Here is a 26,073-nt window from a genome sequence, read left to right as displayed (position 1 = left end):
TTGTCGCTTCCGCCGTCGGGAGCGAAAGAGCAAGCCGCGCGGAGCGCGCAATAAACTTCCAAGCGCCTTTCTTAAGCCGGTGCGCGCGCTCGATCGTGATTACATCGTTTCAATTCGCGCGTGTTATTTCAATCCGCGAGGACGCGGGGACGCGTGCACGACCATCGCAAGGTAGCGTCGCGTCGGTCGGCGCGCGCACCGACTATAGAGAGAATTCCATTGAAGTCGAAGCTTTCCCCGCGCGGCGGGCGCGATAAAAATGCGTGAGAACGCGTCGTCTCCGTCGCTTTGCACCGAGCAGGAAGAGTCGCGGCGCGCCCGCGCCGATTCCCTCGCGGAGAGAAACTCAATATACGTATAGGCTTCGAGAAGTCTCGGCGAAGGAGTCGCGTTGCCCAAGCGTCGTTTTGCAATAGCGAAACGTCCTCGCTCGCAGGAAGGTCGTCTCGCTCGCGGAGGAGAGACCACCTTCTCGCTCGTCATCGATTGTAACCGCGGCTCGCATCGCGCGCGCGTCATCCCGCTGCAGGATTACGGAGTACGTTCCCCCGCGGAGGTTTTTCGCGCCGTTACATCCGAACGAAGCGAGAAAAAGGGCGTTGAACGTTTCGGGGAAAAGAGCATCGGGCGAAAGGGCCACCGCGCACCGGTGCACGATCACGCGCCTCTCGCGTTTCTCTCTCCGCTACCTCTGCCTACCCGCTGTGACCTACGGCGAATCTCGCGATCGGAAACGGGAGCAAAAAGATAACGAGCGTTAGCCTTCGTGCCAGACGGTGTACGGCGCGTTGCGCGACTTCTCGCGTGGTCACGCGACACCCCCTCGAAGAGGCACGAAGGCAAAACCTAACGTAACGTGGTGGCGCGGTGCGGTGGTGCGTCGTCGTCTCGGGGAAGGGAAGCGCGAGCGCGAGCAGCGCGAGCGGCGGACCGGACGGACGGAGAAAACCGGAGCCGCGCCTGCTCGTGCAGGTCCGTGCAGGTCCGCGCGCGTTCGGGCGCGCTCGCCCGCGCTCGGCCGTCTCCGGCGCGCCCGAGCTCGCGAGCCCTTCGCCGCCGCCGTACGGCCGTGATTCACAGTCCGGGTCAGTTCGTCGAACGATCGTCGCTCCGTGCGGGAGGACGCGTGCGCGAGAGTGTGCCGCTGTGTGATCACGTGAGAGCAGTGCGGAGGAGAGCAGTTCGATACCTCGAGTTGAGTTTTCGGTGGTGACTAACCCGCGTCCCGCGCGTCCGCGTTGCGTCTCGCGTTGCGTCGTCGTCGTCGTCGTGGTGCCGTACTCGCGCGCGGGGGCACGGGGCCTCCAGTTTGGAAACAAGTGAATAAGTGAAATATAATAATCATCCACCGGCGGGGCGGATATCGCGGGGGTTCAGTGGCGTGCCGAGGGATAATGTGCAGGCGTGTCGGCGACGTGCGGGCCGCCGTCGAAGTTCCACGGAGAGACACGAAAGCCGCCGACGGGCGCCAACACGCGTGACAGGTAAGAACTTAACCTCCACCATCATGGTGCTGGGGGCCTGCTCGGCTCGCCGCCGCGCCGCGGCCGAAATTCCTCGTTCGGCGACTCGCATTCTCGACGGCGACGGGCGGGTGTCTTTCGCGTAGGCGTGGTTTTTGCGATTTCCCCGTTTATTGTTGTCCCTACGATCGACGCGCGGGCGCTCTGTCGGGTGAAAACTCCGTAGGAGTCCACGCTTCGCGTGGAAAAACCGAACGGATTATCGGAGTGACGGGAATAATCAAGTTCGTTAATCAATCAAGTTTAAACCTCGCCGGTCCCTTTTGACCGTTGAAACCGTTTGGACATTCCGAAGAGGCAGTTTGGGGCTTCTGTTTTGAATACAACTTTGCGGGCGACCCCCGCGAGTCCCCGCCTCCCGCCCCTCCGCTCGTCCGAGTCTCGCTTCCGAGAAATCCGACCTCTTCATTTCTGCTTTATTCTCTCAGTCTCAGGTATATCGGTTTCATGGATGAAGCGAGTGTTGCGAGTCGATTATGGGAGCATAAAGGACCGTTTTATTTTGCATTCGTCGGGGAGCCCGGCTCCGTTTAGCTTCGACTCCGAGCTAGATGCTGCGCGACCGCGTCGGAAAGAAAGCGAGTCCGGTCTGCGTGTTCGAGAACATCGCACTGGAGCAGCGGTTCTTAACCTCTCGACTCCCGCTGAATCCCATTGAATCCAACGCTGTGAACTAGGATTCCATCCGTTTTACCGAGCGTAACGAAAATTCAATTTCATTCGCGATTATACGTATGTGTGTGCCGAGTGGCGCCCATAATTTTCACATTTTTAACGGATCTGAGTTCGATCGCTCACAAAGATGTCGGCGAAGAGCGTGGCTTTTTCGGAGCAAAGGCCTGCTTTATTGTTCAAAGACGTCCTAGACGAAGGAAAGTGCGAGAGAAATTGGAGCTCTGTTAATTTCCCGTAGCAACAAAGATTCTTTCAATTTTGCAATATCTGAGGATGTTGCGAGTGGATTTTGAGAACCGCTGCTTTAGCTACACCATTGAGAATTCTAAATTGAAGAGGGGAAAGAAGGGTATGATGAAATTTTAAGCGTGACGCGCGAAGCCGTCTAACGGGTCGAAAGAAAGAAAGCGATTAAGAAAAGAAATGTTAACGTGAAAGGTAATTTTTGAATTTTTAAAACCAATTTTTCCCTCCGATCATTTTGCCAATTAAAATTGGCAAATACATTAAAACTGAAGTGCAAAGCTCCGTTGTCAGTGAAATACGGATTAATATGTATTAATAAGATACGGAACTTTCGAACTCTTTAACTTTTTCGCGGTGTATATATTATATACGTTACGTTGTCGACGGAAAGTGACTTAACAAGATTCATTGTGTTCTAGAAAGTATGTTTTGGCGTGTAAAGAAAGAAAATAATGGCCGACATTTGTCGCGGTATTGGACACGAAGCGAAGTAAAATATCGCTCTCTCTCGAGCGATACCGCGATACTCAAGCGATCTTATCTCACAGGAGATTTTTTTATATCTGTTACAAACACGTCAATATTCCATTGAAGAACGTTCCGCAATTATCTCCTATCTTTTTTCTGAAAACGCTTAGTCAATTCGAAGTCAGTTCTTAATGAAAATTTCGGCATTATTCTTTTGTACTGTATTTAATTTTTTGCATCATATATTTTTCTAAATCTAAACTCTGTCAAAATAGCATTTATTTCGAGCGGAGGATAATGCTTTTTTATTCGCTTTCTCGAATTTTTGAACTTGAAATTATTCAGTTCTTATAAATTATGATTCAGTTATAATATACTTTTCACGCATAATTTACTTATATTTCAAATTTCAACATCGGTATATATCTTCGTTCGAAACATTCATCATCCTGGTTATATTGTAGTTGTACGACCTCTCAATATCTGTAGTTATACAACCAACGAGTTTCGCAGATATTTATGGCTCCGATGTGATTATTATACGGTATACATAATATACGCATTTGTTTCGCGCAAAGAATATTCGAAATCCATTTCTACTATGTTCCTTATATGGAGCTGGATAATATGTTCTGTCATCCTTTTGCATTCGTTATTATAATTTTTGATCTGCGATATTTATAATATTTTGCGTCACACGAACACGAATACACGATAATAAATTTAGCGGTATAATATGCTTTGTTGCCTTAGTTAAGACAAACATTTAAATTATAGAATGCGCGGTAAAATATTGACGCATTTTTCAATCATTTTTCAATGATTTATCAATTGCACAAAGGAATAAAATTGCATTTTGAAACGCGTAAAAACACATCAATCGGTGCAATCGGGGAGTTCGTAATAAAATAATATATTCTACGCGGTTCGTAGCCGAGTATGCATACACAATGCGATTTCCCGGAACTGAAAACGAAATATTCACGCGGAAAAAGACATTTCCGCGAGACTTTAATATTTTAATATTGTTTCGGGGAACGTGTGAAATCGAGAATTTTTCGAGGTACGAATATATCGACACGGTATGCCAATAATCTTAATTTTAGTAAATTGACAGCTACGTCGGAATGAGAAATTGACACATAACTAATGAGATATACATTGCCATCACGTATTAAAGAATTGCGTCATTACTGATTGTGAGCATTATTACTGAAGTTAAATTAAAACGCTAATGAAGGATTTTGTTTTACTGAAAGTTGCATTCGACATTTAATTATCACGACATATGAAATTGACTTAAGTCACACCAAATAAAAAGATTTTACGTTCAAATAAACGTGTTCTTTAAAGAAGCTTAGTCTCCAGATTTAATTTTGATTTATGTATTTAATTTTAAATAATTAAAAATCTTATAAGCTAATCAGCCAAGCAATGACAAGATTTCTGAGGAACAACCACTGCAATTCTATCGAGAATTTTTTCTTTAAAAACGAAGCCGGCATTTTTAGGATACTTCATACATATTTACGTTTCCGAGATGCTTGCATATGCATGTGACTTTTTGAATCAAGCCGAAAACAAGCTATTCAGACGCGGGTAGTAAAGTCGTTCTTCGGAGTTTAATATTTCAGTGTTCTCTCGCGGAGCGATCGTCCAGGTACGGAGAATTTTCGGAGTACGCGTGAATATTACACGCGCCTCGTGTTTCGGAGCTCGTGATAAAATAATTCTCACGCTCGTGGTATGATAACGCAGTTTTCACATTCGCGTTTTGAATATAATGCGCGCGCGATACATATATTTCGCGGAGAATCGAAAACAAGAGGATCTCCGAGCGGGCGGGACAGGACGGGACGGGACGGGACTGAACGAGAAACGTTCACCGGGACGTTTTAATACTTTAATACCGTTTCGGGGGTACAACGCGAGCCCGAGAAATATGTCGCTTAGCGTCGCGTCGTCGTCGTCGTCGCGGCGACTCGCGCGCCCCGAATTTATGCGGCCGGTGTATTCTTCCCTACGGTATTCCGTTGCGTATATATCATTCCCTGAGTCTAGAGCGGTGAATCGCGCGTAATCCACCGCGTTCACGTAACGGCCACAACGCGCTCTTTATTCCTCCGTCCGCGGCCACAAAACTGTAGCATTTTCGAGCGGTTTGTACTACTTCAAGCTTGAAGGCTCATTGCTTCGTGAAACGTTAGACCGTTTTCAGGGAAAGTAAGATAAGCTCCGCCTGTGTCAACAGTGCCTATACCGAGGATGTGTTTTCCCCCCGGATTCTATCGTGAAGGTAAAAGTAAACATGACGTTACACGGTCAATCCCAACGTTTTTTCTATAAAAACCATATTTGCGTGAATAAAATTCTCGCTCTTAAACGTTAAATAAATATACCCAAGTTGTTCTAAGATTATGTAAATAATGAGCTTAAAGATATCCGGGTGAAATCACTAAAATCAGTATAGAAACGAATAAAGTAAACCTTAGCTTTATGCAGTACATAAAGAAAATCTTTTGAAATATTGTCTAATATTCTACAATTGCGGGTGGGCGAAAATATATTATCTTGCGGCACCAGCAACTTTGAACTGCGCCACTGTCTACGGACTATCTCAAGATGGACAGGCATGGATAATGGAGAGATACGTCATCTAGCCAGTCCCGTGTGCGAGCGAGGTGCAGTTTTGAGATGAAGTGTTTGCATGTGTGTGTGCGCGCCCGCCTGCGTGCACGTGTGTCTGTATGTGTGTGTATGCGTGAGAGAGAAGAATCCATTGATGGGAATCGATGCAGCGTCTGTATTATTATCTCTGGTATAGGCGTCTCGTCTGACTTGAGCAACTCCGCGGCGGAAAAGTTAGTTTTCTCGTTAAAGGCGACGATGTCGCGGTGTTAACGGCGATAGTCGTGCCGCACGTGGCACGTTACAGAGAGAGGGAGAGAGAGACACGGAAACGACGTCATTACAATCTCGGGAAGTATGGCGTTACCGCCGGTTGGATTTCGCCTCTTCGCAGGAAGAATATTAAGGAGCGACGCGTCGTTAATTCAAATGAATGCATGTCGTAATAAGGTGGCAATCTGTTCGTACTGCACGAAATCGCGAAATGTAAAAATTAGTATATATAATTAAGTAGCAACAATGTAAAACATAGTCGATTCAATATAAATAAGAGTTGTAGTTTCCACCTCTCTCACACAGCATAGTCACAAACGAAAAGTTACGTTAATTCAAGAAATACATCCGCAGAATGTATTCAAAACGTTTTAGTAATACCCGTGAATACTTGATAAGCGAACGCGTCGTCTGGAGTCAGCTTTATAATGGCGCATAAGCGCGATGAATGGACAAGAGGCGGGGGAGGGTGAGCTGAAAGTATGAATGGATTAATCAATTTATGCAGGCGTAGTCTTTGCCCGCATATCCCGCGACTCTCGTGGGATCAAAAATTTTTAGTTGCGAACGGCAAATATCCTACGAGAGAGAAAGAGGTGTGAATGTGTACAAAAGAGAAATCGGATAGCGAACGTACGATAGCGATTGAAGTTAATTTGTTTAACAAGATTAATTTCAGTATATCAAATATAATAAAATAAGTTGATACGTGTGATGATAAGGCGAAAGGAAATATACACAAGTTTAAAGAGAGATATGTAATTAGTTTAAAAGTGAAATTTAATTAGATGGGATATTTCTTGTTTCATTTATATAGAGATAAAATTAGAGATTCATAACAGCTGTATAATTTAATATCGAGACAGGCATAAAAAACTTTTTGGATTGTTCGGCTTTTCAGAGTTCCTTTTCCTCGCCGTTTATTTTTATCCACTTTAACGTTTCGTTCTTTACATAATAAATATTTAGATATACTTTCCTATGTATAAGGTAGCGAGTGTGTCGATACGTAATACTTTCAGAGCACGTTCCTCGATAGGCGACAGTGCCGGCACGGGGTTAAGCGACACATTGCCCTAATTGCATGTAACGCGATCTCTATCTTTCGTAACGGTACTCTCGGCCGATTCGCTTAATAAGAAAACTTTGTTACGGCGTGTCGTCGGAATTGCGAATGTATCGTGCCATCGATGAGAGCAAGAAAGCAGCCGTGAACTCGCGCGAATGACTGGTCACTGAATCATTCGCGCAATAATCCACGCCTGCACACCCGGGAGGCGCTCGACCGCGCCGTATTGCTGCACGCGCGCGACGATACATCTATATATATACGCATTCTACGTGTGCGTGTGTGTATACCGCTTCACACGCGTGGTGTATCATATCGCGACGCCCGTGCGCGAATAAAGCCGGTTCCGCTTGCCAAATATGCGTCTACCCGAGGCGGATATCATATCACATATAGATGGTGTAAGATATGTGACTAGGTTTGGTAAACTCTTCGTATATGGAATATCTTAAAATTTTCGTTCATATACTTGTATATAATAAACTAAATTACATTACATGCTGTACTCTAGTTTATTGCATGCAGGTATGTGGAATTTTATATAAATACACATATATGTATGTTTTATCTATATGATATAAAATGTAGTGTATATGGAAGAAGAGATATTCCATCTCTAATTAAATTTAACTTTTAAACTTATTATTTTTAAACTTGTGCATATCTTCTTTCATCTTTATAATATCAACTTCTATTTTATTTTATTATCAATGTGCTGAAATTATTCTAAATTGTTAAACAATATATTATGTATATATGCAGTTGAATTTATAAGAAATTTTCGAATGTTGTGTCATCTTTTTGTTTCAAAACTTGCAAATGTAAGATGTTAATAGTAATTTAGTAATTTAGCAATTTTATTTTTTATATACTATTATTTTTTTATATATTGTTACACATATACACGTGATGCATCTGACGACACTAAAATCTCAAACTTACATTCTGAGAGATGCGTCACACGTCCGACAAGTGTGCATTCGAGGAGTCTGGGCGGTTTGTCTTTATCTTTCTCATTATCGATATGCTAATCAATAGATAGACATGACTGCTGCTCTATAAATAGATCGACGGCGTCGCGTGCATAAAATCTGAATAAACTCGTACACGAGTTTGCGAATTATTCAGGACAACTGATAGAGTTGATAACAATTGAAGGCATTTCTCTATAATTTCTAAAATTAAAAAAGTATATGTACTGAATGTTGATCAGTATCAATCACGGAAAAGTGTATAAGTACTGTATATACTAACAATAAACCTATATTTTTCTTTTTTTTTTAGAAAAATGCAATATTAGATTATTTTATAAGTATATATCTTCAATTGGAAAAGGATTGGAATTGCACAATTCTTTGTTGATTATTAAATTATTATTCTTAATATGATATTATTTTAGTTGCGTATATTTATGTGTGTATACACTTAAAATAATTCATATTAAGTTATAATTATTTTGAATTAACCTTTTCTTCTGAAAGAGGCTGTATTTTAGTAAAAAAGGTAGAAAACCATGACACCGTTATAATCTCCCATACGTCGTATAGAGGCACGATTCCGCGAATTAGATCCTTCTCTATAATCATCTCATTCCGACTCATTTATCATCCTGCCAATCGAAATGAATATTCAAGAACATATTATGTAAGAGATTCATCGTTTTCGTTTCGGTGCGCTTTAATTTTGCCATTGCATACGTTCCGTAACATATATTAAATACGCATAATAAAGGTGTGCGTTTTAGGTGTGGTGATATGTTAAATTTCATGCCTTTTAGGCATGGTTTCGATGACAGATATGTTATTATCCTATAGTCAGTAGCATGTACTGCATGTAACATGAAGCATACATATTGCAAGTCACAGTTTATAGAGCTGAGCTTAACTATTTTGTTTAATATTTCTTGTTCTTTCTTTTAAGCGTGCTTTTATTTAGCAAATATCTTTGATTAATTTCATTAAATAATAATATTTGAGAAAAATATAATTGTGTGCAGTAATGACAAATATTTCATATTTTTTCTTCAGGTTAAAAATATTTCTTGGTATTTTATATTTTGGTATCTTATATCTTTGTTATGCGCACTTACAACATGTAATAAGTATATACCGGTATATACATGTATGTTTACAAGTTATTAAGAATTTTGACTTCGTTTCATATGAATTTTTACGGACTGCAACGTCGCACATTAATTTGGAATAAAAAAAAACGAGGAAGAACATTCTCCTCGGCCGAGAATTAACGCGAGAATTAACGCGAAACATGAATTCATGCGTCGTCGATCTCTGTATTTTCGTGCAATTAGTACCATGTGCGAGCATTTTTTTTCATGTTCTCGAGTTTTCGAGAGAGAGAGAGAAAAAGAGAGGATGGTCAGAGCCATTAATCTTCAAGCAGACCGAACGCGCTACAAGTGGTTTAAAATTCAAACGATTTCAGGGTCTTTTCGGTCTTGCGTTCGAAGGCCATCACCTTAGAGATAAGTGTGTCTTTCGATCCTCATTCTGATAATAACGGTCGGGGCCCTTTTTTTCCGAGGCCTTTCTTCTCGAGACGACGAAAAAGAAACATGTATACATATCTCCTTTTGTCCTCGCCGAAGCTTGAGCGCGAACCCTAGCGATTTCGCAATGAAAGTGCGAAGTCAAATTAGCTTTTGTCGAGACCAGCAACGACGATTCTCTTTCCTTCTCTTTTTGTTTTTCGATGCCCTCTCCACTTGCCGCTTTACTTCACCATCATTATAGACCCTTTGTCTTTCTTCCTGGAACTCGTTTCGGGCCCATCGAGATGGGCCCAGCGAAAGCGGGACCTGTGAAAACGATCGCATTCTTGATCCTGTTCGAACCTGTCGAGCCGATTTTAACCTTGAATTCTTCGATTTTGCGTCGAAATAAAGACGTTTTAAATTTTTAGATTTATAATTTCCACGGGGAATTTTATTGTTATATATTCTGTTTTCGAGTTACCCTTTCTAAATCAATTTTAGAAAATATGATTATACGTATATTAAAAAATAAGACAAATAAAAACTATTTCAATTTTTACGGGAGAAGGAATATTTCTTATTATTAAGTACATTAGCGATCTTTCTTTAAAGTTAATAGACAAAAAAAGATTTTTAAATTAAAAACATATTTCTACAATAAAAAATAATAATTAATTATCATTTTACGTGGAAATTCAAAACCGAAAGATTTTATTTTTGCGCTTGAATACATTAGCATTTATATTTTATAAACATTGTATATAACAATTTTATGAAACTATACATTTTCAATTCAATATAAATCTGCATGGTGTAAGAGTCTTTTTAATGCATACGCATGAACTACATAAAACTATACGACCCACCTTTATTTCACTTAATGACTTTGCACATGGTGGAGAAAACCGACATGTGGAAATGTAATTATCTTGCACTACTACCGCGTGTAACGTGATCGTAATAACGTGTCCAGCCCAATCATAATGATTCCTGCGATGCGATGATTATTTCTATAGCAGCGACTTAAGAAACGTTAATTGAGTAAGGATTTAGCATTAGAGCGACCTTCGTCGTTGACACACTGACATTGTAAGATAATAGTAATCTAGTAACCATCGTGTTTGCTATTTTTCAAACGACATTTCTCAGACACGAATAGTCATTACTGTGCTGCTAAGAGTTTGGCGTGAAAGACACAACTTATAATTTCAGTCATCGACTTTCTGTTTTAAAAAGTCGCTATTTTGTTTCTCGATTAAACGAATCTATCCAACATGAGTTGAACAAAAGTAAAATATAAAATTACACATGTCACGCATATTTGATATCTGTGGCATTTATGTAAAATTTCTTTTGCAATATTAAATTTGGTTAATTTGCTGCCTTTATATATATAACAACACTGAAATTTATAAATAGCATTTTTATTTGTACCTATTCAATTTTAATATATTTTTAATTTGTGCCAAAATAATAAGTTGGTTACAAAGACGAGTCAACAAAGAAATAATTTAATCTCGTTCACACCATTTGAAGAACATTGTTTATATTTATTTGCCCTTCACTTTGTTTCTCTCTCGCATTATTTTTACATTTTTGAAATAGTCCGAAACTTTCAATATTGATGAAGGAATTAAATCTTGCTATTTTTGGGACACTTTTAAAATAATATTAAAAAAATATTGTTTATTTCTTATAGGTTACCTACAATGTTTTTCGAATTTTGTAAACTAATCAAGAAAGCAACTTACTGGTTTTCTCCACATGGCATAGTAAATGATAATTTTGAATTAAAATTTTAACGGAGTGTATATTATATTTTAAAGGATGGAAGGACGATGTGTAAAATGGACCGATTTTAGCCTAAAAAGTGTAACGCAAATTATATGCTATGTACCTACTTTTACATTTTTTGTGTCGCTGAATACGATGGTAGCATTTTTATCCGTCTGAACCTGCAAAAATAGTCACTTTCTTATTCAAAGAACCTAAGCCTCAGATATTGCGCAGTTTTAAGGATATTAAAATGGTCAACTTCCACACTGCCCCCCTAGAGGCGGTTAGGTTTTTTAAAGGTAGACCTTTGCCTTGAGCTCTATTGTATACTTTCGTATTATACCTACTGTATTATACTGTATAACGTTTCGTAAATCATTTCTTGTCAGAATCTGAAGAGGCTCCGACATAAAATATATTATTTAAATATTCATAATGTGTAGGTATATTATATAACTGCACAATGTATGCAGGTGCACATCTGATGAGACTTAAGATTCTTTGAAGTGAAGATTCTTTAAAAGTGATTTATTAGAGTACCCTAAAGCGAATTTTGACCTTTTTCCCACGGGTTTAGAATGCAGAAAATGCTACCATTGTATTCAACGATCCAAAAAACAAGAGATGTATTTATAACTTGCGTCACATTTTTTTGGCCAAAATCAGTTCATTTTACCCATGTCCTATGCTTTATCTATTAAAATTTTTAGAAATAGATTTATTAATTTTATTGTCTTTCATTTCGGTGTCTTTGAAAGCTATTTTTAAGCGATATTTAAAGAATTTCTAAATTAAAGGACAGAAATTATTATGTAAATGAAACAAAGACAGCTTCTTAATCTCTTAATCTTTATCATATTTTATCAATGGATATCTGCGGCAAGTGTCAGTGTAATTATATTTTGCTTCTCAAAATTCGAAATACAAATTTTTCAGAGTTACTATACGTACTTTTTTTCTAATGAAATTTCTGGGACCTTCGGTGTTTTCTTCTTCAATAAAAGTTGACTCGGGAAGAGTCGGTCTTTAATTATTGACAAGAGAAACGAGTTGGTGGAACGGTGTTCCTTGGCAACGTGTTTTACGTGTTAATCAAACACGCGATCAGCTTCACCTGTCGCGCACGACAGTGGCTGCAGAGAGGATGGGTAGGGGTTGGCTTTCTATCCGCGACATCGGGCGTTTCTCATCCTGGCGAGTTTACCCGGGCGATAAAACGGCCTCTTGGCGCGGCTACACCGAGCAAATTGCAGGACGGGAATGTCGGTGCCGTTCTGCTCTCGGGGAAACTCCGTGCCGGAATGGCCTCGGATCCTTCCATCCACGTGGATCTTCGAATAAAAGAGTCGACCAGCTGTAAAACGGTGAACCGTTATTACGAGGAGAAGCGTGGAGAGGGAGGGGGTGGTGGTGGTGGTGGTGATGGTGGTTTGGGCGCTATACCGAAGCCGTCATCCTCGGGCGACGTTATACTCGGTAACTCACAGCCCGTGACCCTCTTTTTTTCTTTTTCGTTTTTCCGCCCTCCTTTTTCGTCCGCTGAGGATACAAAGCGAACTGGTGAATGAGACGATCAAACGAATCGCGATGGACCACATGACGACACGATGACATTTGAAGATAATAGTAAAAACATAATTGAAATGAATGATGTTCAACAAGCGCGGCGTTGTTATTTTTTATTGTAACATTCGAACTTAAACTAAACTAAATTCTTTAAACTATAAATAACTGGTAATTATTATTAAATAATAATATGAATTAATAATTATAACAGTGATAATAATGATTGCAGATACATATTCAAATGTATAGCAAGAATAATTGAAACTTTTCTTAATAGAATTGTGAAAAAAGAAAAAATTATTTTTTCCAAATTTGGTCAAAATATAATAAGGAACTTATATAAATTTATATGGGTTTATATATATCGACAAGATTAAATAAAACGATATCAATAACTGTATATCTCGTACTCTCTTTTGTGATCTTTGATAATGATGGTTATGATAAAGAATCAGCTTACCGTGTTTATGATGTTCTGGCTTTTATTGGATTTTATTCACAGTGAAAGAGAATACTCTTTTTTGACATCCTTTTGCCTTTCATCTCGCGTTGTCGCGTAAAGAGAAAAGGAGAAATTGGAATAGATGGATAGAGCGAGAGCGCAAGGATCAAACGAACGCAAATTATTTCCGCTTCCAAACGAAATAATCCCGTTCGTATCATCGTCGTGGAAACAACGAAAAGCAATTTTCTCCACAAGTACGAAATAGTTACGGTGGGTCTATACTGGGGTTCCGTTTTAATACCAGCTCGGCACTGTATGTGCAAATGAACTCAGTCGCGGCTCAAAGAAATCATCATCCTGCGATTTTACTTCATCTGATCGTGTCATCGTGATCTATTGTATCCGCACTTTAATATTTATTTCTGTTACAATCTCTTTACAGATAGCTTTCTTAGAGTTCTAATGAAACCATCGTGTTTTATAACACGCATTTGCAGATACGCCATTGTGCAAATAATCCATTATCCGTCGCATTAAAGGAATAGTAAATGTTATAAAAATTTTTTTTTCATAAAGCGATTTTGTACTACAACACTTGAGAATAATTATCTGTTGCACAGATTTAAAACACATATATTTATAAAATTATATTTCTAGACGGTAAAATAAAATTCTATACTTACATTTTATTTCTTTATTTAGCTCATTTTTTCCATTTATATTTACTTATTTACTTTTTTGAAAGTGCAAATAAGAGAGTTGCGAAGAGAATCTTCTTGCCTTGCTCTCGCTCTCTCTGTCACCTTGATAACTGTGTAACGTAAGACTGCGAGAGGCGACGAAATATTTCTATGACTATGTCATGCGCGGTATTAACGAAATTACTGTGGTTATCGGGGGCGTAATTAAGACAAATTACCGGTACACGAGCGATGTTATTTTTGCCTGCCACAAAGTTGCACGACTAGTTATACTTATTGTTACAAGGTTGTCAAATAATAGATCCGTACTACGTCATTATCGTAATGTTATACTTCACTATTTTCTCCCTGCCTCTGGCTAACTTCGAGAGAAAATCTACAAATTGCGATTTGCAACATTTTCTTTCTCGAAAGAGTTCTCGAAAGGGAGCTCTTTCCGCGAGATTTTTCTTTCGGAAGAAATGAACGAACTTTGCACTGATTAGATCGATCGAAAAGACATTACTACAACTTCATTCATTTAGCTCGAATTTAACAAAGTTCTTAGATTTCGCTGCTTTATTTCGATCGATACGAAAACCAATTTTGAATTCAAGTTTCAATTATTCTATTAAAATTATTTATTCTCAACTACTATATACTTTGTACTATATACTTTGCTATATACTTTGTAAATTTTTTTTATTGATTATAATGGAATTTGGGATTGGATCATTGAAGTTTTGGTTGTATTAATCCTTCGGATTTTTATGATTTAAATTTTTATTTATATATAAGTGTCTTTTTCTTTACCTATTAAAATATATCGTAGAAAATTTAGACTTGTGTGTATAAATATAAGTTAAAAATAATTTTTTATTTTTATTTTTGTAGGAAACATATATTTGTAATTAAGCACGATAGTAGAATGCAATGACAACACGTGTTTAGAAAATTAATGTAATCCGTTCTGCGTTCTTGTTCCTCTGTATACTTAGTGGTGCACGGAATATTAGGCTAGGCTATTCTAATCGTTGATGGAAAGAATCGCGTGTCGCCGCTTCCCGTCACGCGCTGATGCCGCTGTGAACATGGCATAAGGGCACTGGGACGCCGGAAGTGAATGTAAATACCTGGCGTTGCTCGTTGGGATTCCAAAGAAGTAAATGGTGTCATTAGCAACTAACAATATCTTTAGTGTAGAACATCTGAAGGTATGAAAAGGACCTCTTACTCCAAAATTACTATATGTATACGAAATTTTTTAAAAGCTTTGTTATCAGTCTTATCTATTTCGTGCAGTATATTTCACATCACAATTCGTTCTTTACGACTGTCATGTATTTTTATTCGTTATTTTTTGTAGTTTGTAGTTAGACTAATAATAAAATAAGACTTCTCGGATAAATTTGGGCTAACCATATATGGAATAAATTCGATATTCTTGTTTACAATAATATCTGAATTCCGTTAATGACAGTGAATGGACCAGGTATTTCCATACGAAGTAGGCGTTTAGTTAGTGTCTCTGTGTCAACGCGAATTTGTTTGAATTATCCGGTGATATAGGAGACATTATCGTAAAACTACTGTCGGTGCAATTTTCAATTTTGCTCGGTCTCCTTGCACCGCTATCCGCGCGTCAATTTTTTTTCTTGCACAAGCCGATTACGAGCTTTTTGCATTTGCGTCGATATTATTTCTTGCCAGTTTTAAGCGTCGGGAAAACCAATTACCGGAAAGCTGAAAAAAAAAAATCATATTATTGAAAAGATTATCTATACCTTGGAGCTTTTATTAACTTATTGTTTTCTCTTTGTTGGAAATGTCTGTTAGTTGAAGTTATAACTATTGCGAGATTAAGGGCCAAAGCACATATGACAGTCGTAGTCGTGGACGACGTAAGTAACGCACAAGCTTAGGCGTATCCTGATTTGTCAGATCCAGGACTACGATCGTCGTTTATCGCTACGCCATGTAATGTGCTTTGGCCCTAACTTTCTTTTGTACAATACTCGAACGAGATATCTCTAGCGTCCTGCTTTCTAGAATGCAAAAGTAGTAATGTTTTGTCGTTGATTAGCTATGGCTGGATTTCGTTCCTCTTTCATTGAGATGATGATAATCAAAGAAGCATCTAATGTTTCGCATTGATGTTTCTCTGTCCTCGCAATAATTTTTATCCTAAACGAATCGTATAATGTATAATTTTCTCGTAAATCATATATATGCGTTTTTTATGGGAAACATTTTTTATGAAAAAAATTTTTTATAGTAAATATATATTTTTTAATGATATATCTAGTAGATATAGTTTCGATAAAAAGAGAAAACACGTAGGATCCATTTATTTCCTTTTTTGTATGGTCAAAATTTAAAAAAATATATCCGGACTTATAGAGAGACTTGCAGACTTAATTTCCGCGGTGGAATCCGTCGGGATTACTGTGAGCAAATTTTCCCAGACTTTCACAAATCGAATGCAAATCACAGACTTCCCGGCTTCATGTAAGAAATAATACCAATCACTTAGCCGTGGTGGAAAACCGTTAACTCGATTCTGCGGGCCATTATTTTACTTCGGAAATACCGGATTCCGAAGAATTATATGTTCGAAAGCGCTTTTGCGAGACAAATATCAGAGTTCATGTAGCAAGTGAAGTCTGTTGCCTCTTTATATATTGCAATTCTGTTCAAGACCTTCGGTTTATCTGGGGAGAAGCCGCACTTAATATCCGCGCTGAATAGCAGTAATGTTTGTTATTCTGGCGTCATCAAAGAAATGCAAATCGAAACAAATGTTTAGCTTCGTGCAGCATAATAACAATCGCTTATTGTTGGTTGCAGCATGAAGATGGAGCCATTACTCGATTATGCAATGTCTATCTTGAAAAACCTACCCTCGAATATTATAAGCTTGAAAACACTTTGCGAAACAAAATAGCATGTACTAAGCCGTGTATAGCTCTTTTACGTATTCCTTCTCGAGACTCTCTCGAGCTATCTTAGGTTTAATTCGTGAGAGCTCGAAGCGAAAAACCTAATCGCAGATTTAATACCCCGGTTGAAGTGTCGTGTTTGTTAATCTTGAATATCAATCGAATGCAAATTACGACAAGTATCCGGCAAATAATAATTATTTGATGCTGACGGGCAAACATAATTCGAAAGTTTAATGACTCGGAAAGATTTCGAACAGGTAGCACAATTTGCAACAATGAAGCTCTCAGAATGGCGCAAGGTATAGAATTTTAAAATATTACGAACAAGGTAACACATGAGTAAAAATAAAACACGATAAAACATTAAAATACAGGGTATAAATTGAATTAGATTAGATCTTCAAACCTGGGATTTAGGATTTAATGGCTGATTGTACCTATTAAGGTAGAACAAGTTTTAAATAATAAAATTAGTAGCTGTTTTTGAGATAATTCCATGCTGTTAAATAATTATATGATGATAATAAATACATTTTTTTACAATATTGTTATAATATATCATTATCTAATTACATAATTAGAAAATCAGTTATATATCTCATTCGTTCAATGGTTTCAATTATCCTATCCGAGCTTACACCGTTTAAAATGAGTTAAGCTTCGAGTATATCGTTTTGCCGAAGTTCAGGAAGTTGAACTATCACTTCATTGCCATTCCATCCCCCAAGGCCTTCGAGTTATTCTTGAATCAAGAAGATCCGAGGACTTAATCTCCGTCGCGAAGCATTATAATCTGTCTTGTTCTCGGAATATAAATCGAATGCAAATTGCCAAGCGATTTTCCGAGCGATTCAGGAAATAATACCTATCGATTAGCGGTGTTGAGTGCCGTTGCATGATTACCCGGAATCTCCTGGGAAAACGAGCGACTCGCGTTGCTTATCGGACGGATCGATCATCGTCGTCGTCGAAAAGATTAGATAAAACGGATATACGCGAAAGGATGGTCTTGGTCTTCACCTTGCGAATCTTGTTACATCAGCTCGAGCGTTGGTTCTTACGCGCGTACTTGCGGCTGTATTAGCTGCCTATTATGCGAGAGAATCAATGCACGAGAATTTAATAGTTTTCAGCCCATAAAACGAAAAACGAGCGCCCTGTCGTACGCGCGAAACAATTACGCCGAGACGCCGCGCCGCGCCGCGTTACGCGTTGTACGACGGTTTCTTTCGCTAAGCAAAACAGTTATCGCTAAGAAAACTGCACATTACGAAATGCTGCAGGAATGCGTGACAGTACTTTGCCGAGAATAATGCGGTGACTCGAACGCACGTGCGAAAAACACATACCTAAGAGTGAAAAAGAAATAAGAAAGAGCGCACGATTGATAAATGTGCGACTATTTATATCTGTATAATACTTCTGATAGTTTCAAAGGCAGATGTGTACATTCTAATGGAACTTTGTTACGAATTATTATTTATTACGTCAGCGTTAACTATATATTATTCAATTCATTGCAAATATTGTATTCGTAAGCATTTTTATAGTTGATAAAAGATTTCAAAATGATTTTTATTTTAAAAGAAGTCGTAACAAGACATAGTGTGTAAATATATATTCTTTTCTAAATCAAAATAACCACGGCTTTTTTCCACTAAAATTTTCTAGGTATTATGATTTACGTTTTTTTCAGCTATATTGCGCCATGTATGGCATAATATCACGTTCAAGTTCCACGCCTTACATTTCTCGAAGAATTCTCACGGCTGAAATAATGAGGCGTTTTATATTTTTTTGACTGACTAATGTGGACCGCGACGATCGAATATGGTAATTAATTGGAAAGGATAGCGGACAGAGCAATCGGTAGCCGCAGATGTTAGCAGACGTATCCGTCACTCTCGCATACCTTTTGTGCGCTCCACTCTCGTATTTTCTCTTTCTCCATCTTCGTGGACTTAGTTGTCCTTGCATACCGGAAATCTCGTTCACAGATACAGATCGCGATACCACGGCGCTATTTTCAAGAAGCCTTTTTAAAACGATGACCGAGTCACCCGCGTGACTAAAATTGTCGTCTCTTTCTCGTCGCACGAATTAATTTTCTACGTCGAGAATGTTTTTGAAATCTCGAACCCGCGCGAGCATACGCTGAATACCTGCACTTTTTGATGCCACTTCGTGACGTCCAACCTGTTAATTAACATGAATTATTGTGGACGGAGATCACAAGCGCCGCGCGTACACAATAATTCCGACACGTGAAGATGAGACGAAAAGATAGGGTAAGAATTACTGATAAGATTTTAGAATAGTGAACGCATACATTCACGTAATTCTTAAAATATTTAGTATACAAGTTCTCTACATAATCTTTTTTCAAGATTGTCGACTAGGCGACAGATCATTAGTGGACATGTACATGTTTTATATCAGATCAGGCTTCTTTAAAATTCTCGACTTATTTCTCTTAATTAGTCTGGTAACATTATACATGTATCACCGTATGTGTCCGATGTCGAACTAATTAAGTGTTAATTTACACATATCTAACTAGCTTTCTCTAAGTATAGACAAGTTATTTGAAGTTGTAATATACTTTCTTTTGCATAAAAATTATACAAGATAATCAGGAAATAACTACAGTTATTTCAATCTCGAAATCTACTTGCGGAAGAATGTTATATATTCCTTAATAATAATTTAAATTCCTCAAAATGTTTCTTACTTGTTTTGTGCAATTAAAAATCAAGTTTGTGCAAAATTATGCGCCATCCTCGAAATGTCATACGATTTTTATTTGTTTGTAACCGATTTTGACCGAAAAACCGTTCGATTGAATTGCGGAACGAGATGTACTCAGCGAGGTCGTTCGACGTTCCCAATAATCGATCCGTTACACACCGGTAACAAAGTGCACGCTCACCGACGGCTCCGGAGCCGTTGAACTTGTTAAGAATGAGATTTCGTTCACACCGCCTTGCCGGCACCGGAATCAATAAAGAGCCCGGCGAACTGAACTGGGTTAATACAAAAGCAGAGCGGTGCGATTCGGTGCGAGAGCTGCTCCGCTCCGTTCCATTCCACGTACGCGCGAGCCTATTCTCTGCTTCTGCTCTTTTTACCGGCGCGCATGTAATGGATTACACGATTTAATCCGCTCTGTATCTCGCGTGCGCAATTCTCAATCGACGTCTCTCCCCTTTTCCTCTCTCTTTCTCTTTCTCTTTCTCTTGTTATTATCACTTACGTATACGATCTACAAGTGTTCGTAGACGAGTCATTACTCGGAACATTATGAATGCGTTTCAGTCACAATATGCGTTTTTCACTTTTATCATTGAAAAATAGCTACGCTGCTCCATTTACGTAAAATTTTTAATTTATACACTTTTCCATCTCCGATCTTTTGTTAAATAATTTATAAAACTATACTGATCACAATATACTTAATTATAATAGCTTACTTATCGTCAAGTTGCTTTTAAACCTTTATATTTTATTAGGTTATTCTATAATTACAGAGTGTAATACGTATATTTATCGAGTATAATCGAATTCTCTTCCAGGAAAGATTGATTGAACATGCTGTCTATTAAAATTTAATTAAATCTTACTTTTTGTGGTCTTGTTTAAAGAGTTTTGACGCTTATTAAGATATAATATTATCTCATCTCTGGTTGGCATATAATCAACATATAATATTATAATATTATCTTTTTTATCTTCCAATAAGCGTTTCCTCATCCTTCGTCTCCTTCCCACTCTACTCTCTGCTTTATCTTCCCTTTACTTTTCTCTTTTCTCGCCGACCTAGCCAGAACGTACGGCCGACCGTATAACGCGGTCGCGCTATTAAATCTAAGTGGCTTAAGGCCTTAAAGTCCGTTTCGCGCCAATAAAAAGTAGATGAAATTACATTGGCCGGCTTGCGGCTTACCCTACCCTCCGGTCGTCCTCTCGCTTCGCCACCAGCAGCCTCGCCCGAGAAAAATCCGCCGCCGCCACCGTATTCACGAGTTATCGCGCGGATATCGCGCCTTTACCCTCGGAAACGGTTCTTACTCGTAAGCAAAATGACGCCGATGGCAACGATACGCACGCCCGCGCCGCTGGCTGGATGGAGTTTTGTAGCGGACAATTTCGTCGAGAGATAGCATCGCCGCGCGCGCGTTCTCTTTGGAAAAGAGATTACCGGATAAGGGTCGCGAGAGTCGCGTTTGTAAATATGTGTGTGCCCGGTGTCTTTGGGCGAAGCTTGCGCGTCAGCTTTCGCACAGTTACCCCTGCACTAGAACGGGAAAATTAGACGGCGAGAAAAGGGGGACTATAACTCGTTCCCTTGGAAACTCGAGGTATTTTTATATCCGTGCGAGAGAACGCTTTCTTTCCTTTAACCTCTTCTCTCTTTCCTCTTCTGGTGTTATTACGGTTTCTCGCAGTCTATGACATGTTACATATGCTTATAATAGGTCTGCTTAGCGAAAAGGTATCTTGAGGGTGGCTTAACCATTATATACGGTTTATTTGTTTCTCCACATCTCATCCCAAGAGAGAAAATTTAGGAGATAAAAGTTAATTATCATGTATAAATTAATCGACACTAAATTTTAAATATTTTTAATATCGATGTTCGATATTATAAGGTCTGTTTCGAAACTCTTGATAAGGCATCTATGATGAGATGTTTCCTTTCTCTCTCATGAGGCGTGGACTTCGCCTCAGCCTCATGCAATAGATTCTAGGAGTCGATATGACATCTCGTTACGCGCTCGACGGTTCCACTCGGCTTTGTTTGCGCATAACGATCGCAATTATCTCGGCGCGACGTTATCCGCAATGAATCACCTGCTAACCTGACGTAATGCGTGCCTGCTGCAATTTGATGTTGCTACGACGTATTTAGGACGAGGAACCTTGGCGTGGTGTATCATCGTGATAATACGACGATAAGTGCAGATTGGCTTTAACTTGCTCTTACCTGGTAAGGCGACTCGCACTCGCTATGAGTCAGCCGACATTAATCCATTCGATCTCACAATACCACTTTTGGGAAATGCTCAATGTCATGTCATTTGATATGCCGCGGATATGTGTCACGTAGGCTAGAAACACAATAGAGAGATGCAAATATAAAAACGGTAATTTTGAATGTAACGAGAAAGGATTTCTTCATGTGATATACTGATTCATCTGATAGAATTATTTTTATGGATATATTATTTTTATGCAGGAAAAGTTAGAGAAAATTAGGTAAATTAATGAATAAATAAAAAATTTATTTGGCTTACAAAGTAAGGCTCCTGATAGAGCAAATTATTTATAGAAATTACAAAAGTTTATTTAATAAGTTAATGATATATAAATATAGAAACAACTAAAAGTAAGAATAACAAGCAACAATAATATAGAAGTATAAAAGATGCTGTATAGGCATGTTATTTTACATTTTTATGTTATTAGAAATGCACACATGCGCACACAAACAAATTATACTTAGTGTTCCAGAAATAGAACTATTATAGAGCAAATAAGTCCATTCGTGATCGAATGGCCGAACAAAAGACGCACTATTATAGTCGTACTTAATGCAAGCCAGCTCGGGTAGCATCTGTGCGAAAGGCATGACGGAAATATAATCAATAAAGTGCATCTCGATGGGCTTAATCGCATAGACAGGCCGGCCGCTTCGTTAACCCTTTCAATGAAAATTAATTTAACAAGGTCTTGCATTAGCCTTTTCTCACGAGGACGCTTCCCTTTTTCTTTGTTTAGAAAATCCGCGCGTAACTCGGTCAGATTAATAAACAGCTTTAAATTTAGCATCTATTTAATAACATTTTTGTCGAGCTGTTTGTTGTTGATATAAAATGAAAAATGTCAATAATAATTTCCTATTAATAACTATAAAAAGTGGTGAAGTATTTGTTATAATAAAAATGCAATAAACTTAATATATTCGGATATGTTAAAACTTTACACGTATAAATAATAAGATTGTAAGATTTCTTTTAAAAAAGCTTTTAAAATATAGTCTATCACACATTTTTTAATGTTTTAATAAATTTTAGAACTTTTCATATTTTTTCTTGTATTTTAATACATTTTTTACACATGTAAATAGATATTTAGATCGTCGGTAAATATATCCGTGCCATTATTAATAGCATTTAGAATGTCATAAATTATAGCAACCCAGAAATCTCATTTCGTTTCTTTTCCCAGACGATGAATTATGCGCGTTTTATTATGACGCACATGACATGCAAATCTAAATATAAGCACGCACGGACAATGTTTCAGCAAGACGTATAGCGATTTGCCGGAGGCTCGCGTTGCTGCTTATGCTGAAGGGACGTAAATCAATTTTAGATAATCCTATTAAAACTGATACGCGGCGTGTTAATTTGTAATCGCATCTTGCGTAAAATTGGTTGCGTTTCGAAGTTCGATTTACGCCACTTTCCCTCGAACTGGACGGTACGTATACGTTTATCGCGCGGTAGCTTCGAAACTAATCGATATCGCAGGTGTAACGGTGCTTAAAACAAAAACTTCTTGGACAAATTAGAAAAAAGTTGTCCCTCTTGTGCCCAACCACCCACATCCTCGACTTTTCTCTACGCGCGCAGCACTTTTGTAGATAAATCCTTCAATTACGGGCTAGCCGGACAAGTCGGTAAATGTGGACGCGGCGTGGCGCAGCCTTCGGAAACTTCGTTTCGCCGTCTCGGGATGGTGGCTTTAAGTGATTTATAATCAAAACTGGATTAGAGGCGGGTTGGAAAAGCCTTAAGTTGCCTCGCAAGCTCGGGGCGAGGCCCAAGAGCTTTATGCGACAGGCTCCGCCAGGTGATTTAAAAGTCATCCAAAGTGTATTAAACGTGGGATTCTCGTAAAAGCGTGTTCGGTGTTTGCAGCATCGGCGCGGCGTCTCTTTCCCTTTTCCCTTCTGCATGTGATTACGGTTAATATAAAGTATCACAGAAATCTTAACGTTTAAGCTTTAATCATAGATATTCTTTGATTAATCTGAAGTATTTTCTTCTCTCTTAATTGAAATGTGGCATCAATAATTTTCAAGTTGTATATTTTGAAGGTAAAAGTTTCTGAAAAAACATTAAATAAGATTTTGTTTAATTTTTGCAATTTGAATGCAATCAAATTATATATTTTTCCAGAATTTAATTTGAGATTTTGTTATCAAGATATTTAATTTTTAATGCTATAAAGAACAATTCACATTATTATGCGTCTTTTTTTTTAAAGACAATAAAACTTGAAATACAAATTCTATCATTAAGTTCTGGGATACTGTATATGTAACCTGTAATACAAGTTTATGATAAGTATCATAAGTATCACGCAGAGATTTCCATCTTAATGTGCCGCGATACTTTCGTAGAAAAATCATTTTTTTGGCATCGTTATAATTGTGTGACGGAAATCGCGCGATAATCGTGGCGAACGTGATTACCATATAGTGATTAATTGCAGAAATCGGTGCGTAATGGTGAGTTGATTTCCATGCTAAAAATTCATTCTCTGCAGATTGCAATCAAATCGTTCCAATGAACGTTTATCATGCGGTGAATAATATGCAGCTGTGCGTTTGTTGTGTTATGCTATCGATGCAATTGACATTCGATATAGCACTCACGTGTAATGAGTATCACCGCATTGCAGTCGCTTGAAAATAATCATTTCACGAACATTCTGCAGAGATTTTCTTTCGGAGAAGGAGTGCTGATAGTTTGTGTCAAAAATACATTAATAATGGGAATTGGAAAACTGTTATCCATTAAAAATTCTTATTTATGAAAGCATGAATGTATCTAACATTTTTACATTTTTCTGTTAAACAACACTAAACATAATAATAATGTACAAATTTAATGTTTAAAGAAGAAATGTTTTATATTAAATTTGCACTAATTTCAAACGTAAATATGATGCCATGAATATTAATTAACGATTTAATTATTAATTAACGATTTTGAAAAAATAATATATTTTGCAATTAATGCAAAGAAACAAATTTATCATTTTAGTTTATTTTGATGACATCCGGAAACAGTTTACACGGGACAGTATATTCGGGCGGAAAACTCTATTTGACAAAGCGTCTAAAAACGTGAATGATTTGTGGTTATAGTGCTACAGTGGTGACACAGACTGCTGTTATTTCGTTACAATGGGAAGAGGCTATACGAATTCTCGCGGCGAAACGGAAAGTCGTCGAGAACCCTACGTCGGTGTGTGACAGGTGTGTCTGATAGCGATATCTCGATGTCGTATATAATACACGGTATATATATCCCACGACCTTACATCGTAACCTCGGAATCCGATTTTTAAAGTAATCCTGAGTTAAAAATGTTATATTCTGAAAATGGATTTAATTCCAAATAATTACGGATTATATAATCTCCACAAATTCTCAGTATGTGTTTTTCTCGAATACACTATTGCATCTTTGATTTTAAATTTAATTTTTCTTTTACGAAGAGAATGATTATGCTTTGGGTTAAATTGTGAATAATTGCAAAATATAAAAAGATGATTGCAAAGAATAAAATCTTTCTTAGTCACAAAAAAGAATCCTGACTTTCTAAAAGATTATTTTATGCATTATATTTTGTTTTACCTTATTACAAGCTGTATTTGTATAAGATTTTTGACTCGCAAAAAATTGGAAATCAGATCACGAAGTTGTGACATGATGTCGCGGAACACTGTGTCTCGTGGCGGTTTCGTCGAGCCCTTCTCTTGACGTGACAGCTCGCAAATGCACGTCCATATGGTCGTCCAACATGCCCGCGCATCTCGTTGCATTATTTCGGTTACGCCGATTCATCACGTTCTGACGCATCGTCGGTGACTGCTGCACTATGACGGATGTCATCCAGACACTGTTTTTCGTTCTTCGATCTATTACTGCGCACGATAATGAATGACCGCCTGATGCACTATCGCCATAAAGTTTATATTGGAACATTAATAAGTAATTTAAGAAAATAGAAATAACAAAAATAAAGAGAAGGCCGGAAAAAAGAACAAAAACAAATTTTTTAAGCTAGTAGGTAGAAATATACAAAATCGCGCATAAGTTATTAAAAATAGGGTAGCTGTTAAAATGTTCTGAAGTCTAGAGACGGTATAATAATCAACGTCATTCGCGACTTCCTATACGTTAGACTGATATCAAAATAACTGACGAATCTGCCTTATCAAATTAAACTGATTTCGTTGACAAAGCCATATCTAACGGGATTCGTTGATTCATTT

At 38.2% G+C, this 26,073-nt stretch overlaps 1 protein-coding gene across 1 annotated transcript in view; it reads left to right on the top strand.

Moving 5' to 3' along the window:
• Positions 1–581: 581 nt before the first annotated feature.
• Positions 582–26,073, top strand: part of Plexa (plexin A) — a 212,616-nt gene continuing 187,124 nt past the window's right edge. Inside the window, exon 1 of the mRNA XM_071772265.1 lies at positions 582–1,484. The gene's annotated coding sequence lies outside the window, so the exon portion shown is untranslated. The remainder of the gene's footprint in view (positions 1,485–26,073) is intronic.

This window comes from Temnothorax longispinosus, chromosome 3, assembly GCF_030848805.1.
Source record: "Temnothorax longispinosus isolate EJ_2023e chromosome 3, Tlon_JGU_v1, whole genome shotgun sequence".
NCBI classification, from domain to species: domain Eukaryota; kingdom Metazoa; phylum Arthropoda; class Insecta; order Hymenoptera; family Formicidae; genus Temnothorax; species Temnothorax longispinosus.
The sequence above is the reverse complement of the archived record's forward strand: the minus strand, read 5'-3'. Positions and strand labels throughout refer to the sequence as shown.